Here is a 2298-nt window from a genome sequence, read left to right as displayed (position 1 = left end):
CGGTCTGTTTCACTGAGTCAAAGCTTTTTTTTTAAAGAGAACTGAATTCAGTCCCAAATCCCTCCTCCACCTCACGTGGTAAACAGACATCAGCTCGGTTTGGCATCTGGGAATTTTTGTTTATTGTTGCGAGTCTTTTGCTTTCTATTCTCATCTCTGCCAAGCATGTCATGTGTGCTTTTTTTAACTGCTTTTTTGGACTGGATTTTCCACCCACTTTTATTACTGAATTTTTTTTAAAATTAATTCTCGGGATGTGGGTGTCGCTGGCAAGGGGGGCACCTATTGCCCGTCATAGGAACATAGGAACAGGAGTAGGCCATTCAGCCCCTCGTGCCTGTTCCGCCATTTGATAAGATCATGGCTGATCTGTGATCTAACTCCATATACCTGCCTTTGGCCCATATCCCTTAATACCTTTGGTTGCCAAAAAGCTATCTATCTCAGATTTAAATTTAGCAATTGAGCTAGTATCAATTGCCGTTTGCGGAAGAGAGTTCCAAACTTCTACCACCCTTTGTGTGTAGAAATGTTTTCTAATCTCGCTCCTGAAAGGTCTGGCTCTAATTTTTAGACTGTGCCCCCTACTCCTAGAATCCCCAACCAGTGGAAATAGTTTCTCTCTATCCACCCTATCTGTTCCCCTTAATATCTTATAAACTTCGATCAGATCACCCCTTAACCTTCGAAACACTAGAGAATACAACCCCAATTTGTGTAATCTCTCCTCGTAACTTAACCCTTGAAGTCCGGGTATCATTCTGGTAAACCTACGCTGCACTCCCTCCAAGGCCAATATGTCCTTCCGAAGGTGCGGTGCCCAGAACTGCTCACAGTACTCCAGGTGTGGTCTACCCAGGGTTTTGTATAGCTGCAGCATAACCTCTGCCCCCTTGTACTCCAGTCCTCTAGATATAAAGGCCAGCATTCCATTAGCCTTATTGATTATTTTCTGCACCTGTTCATGACACTTCAATGATCTATGTACCTGAACCCCTAGGTATCTAGTCGCCCCTTGACAATGTGGTAGTGATGGTGAGCCGTCTCCTTGAACCGCTGTGTAGCAGTGAATGGTTTGCTAGGGCACTTCAAAGCACTCTTAAGAATGATTAAAAGGTGATTTGGGGATCGGCATGATAGGCAATGTGAGGATATAGAAATGAATTGCCAGGAACACTGAAAGATTGATTCCACTAAGAAGAAAAGAAAGAACTTGCATTTATTTGGACATCCCAAGGCGCTTTACAGCCAATTAAGTACTTTTTGACGTGTTGATACTGCTGTAATGTGGGAAACGCAGCAGCCAATTTGTGCAAAGCAAAGTCCCACAAATAGCAACATGAGAACAATCAGATAATCCGTTTTTAGTGTTGTTGGTTGAGTGATAAATATTGGCCCAGGACATCAGGAGTGAATTTGCCTGCTCTTCTTTGAAATAGTGCTGTGGGATCGTTTATAATACACCAGTACTTCACTGGAAGTGTCAGCTTAGATTTTGTGCTCAGTTCTCTGAAGTGGGACACAAAGCCACAAACTTCACTGACTCACAGGCAAGAGTGCTTCCCGCTGAGGCATGGCTGACACTTGACATTAGTAGATGGATGAGTAAGGAGAGACTGAGGATTATCACCGGATCAAGGAAAGAGAAAAGTCAGGAAAACGTTTTCCATGAAAAGGGTTATTAGACCATGGAATGTTTTACAAGTGGTTATCCAGGCTGGGCTTATGGGGATTTTCCAACTCGCATCTCTGAGTCAGACAGTTGTGGGCTCGAGCCCCACTCTAGAGACTTAAGCCCATAATCCGGGCTCACACTCCCAGTGCAGTACCGAGGGAGTGCTGCGCTGTCGGAGGTGCCGTCTTTCAGATGAGACGTTAAACCGAGGCCCCGTCTGCCCTCTCAGGTTGATGTAAAAGATCCCATGGCCACTATTTGAAGAAGAGCAGGGATGTTACCTCTGGTGTCCTGGAAAATATTTATCCCTCAACCAACATCACTAAAACAGATTATCTGGTCATTATTTCACTGCTGTTTGTGGGATCTTGCTGTGCGCAAATTGGCTGCCCCGTTTCCTACATTACAACAGGGATTACACTTCAAAAGTACTTAATTGGCTGTAAATTGTCTTGGGACGTCCTGAGGTTGTGAAAAACGCTACATAAATGCAATTCTTTCCTTTTGTGCTCGTGAATTGGCGGCACATCATCTTGTCCATTAATAAGCAAATAAAGTAATGGGTACAAATTAAAAAGAAAAGAAGGGACAGGCCCAGAAGAACATATCTTCCATTTCCAACC

The sequence above is a fragment of the Heptranchias perlo genome, chromosome 6 (genome assembly GCF_035084215.1).
Source record: "Heptranchias perlo isolate sHepPer1 chromosome 6, sHepPer1.hap1, whole genome shotgun sequence".
Lineage (NCBI taxonomy): Eukaryota > Metazoa > Chordata > Chondrichthyes > Hexanchiformes > Hexanchidae > Heptranchias > Heptranchias perlo.
This window is presented reverse-complemented; position numbering follows the sequence as displayed.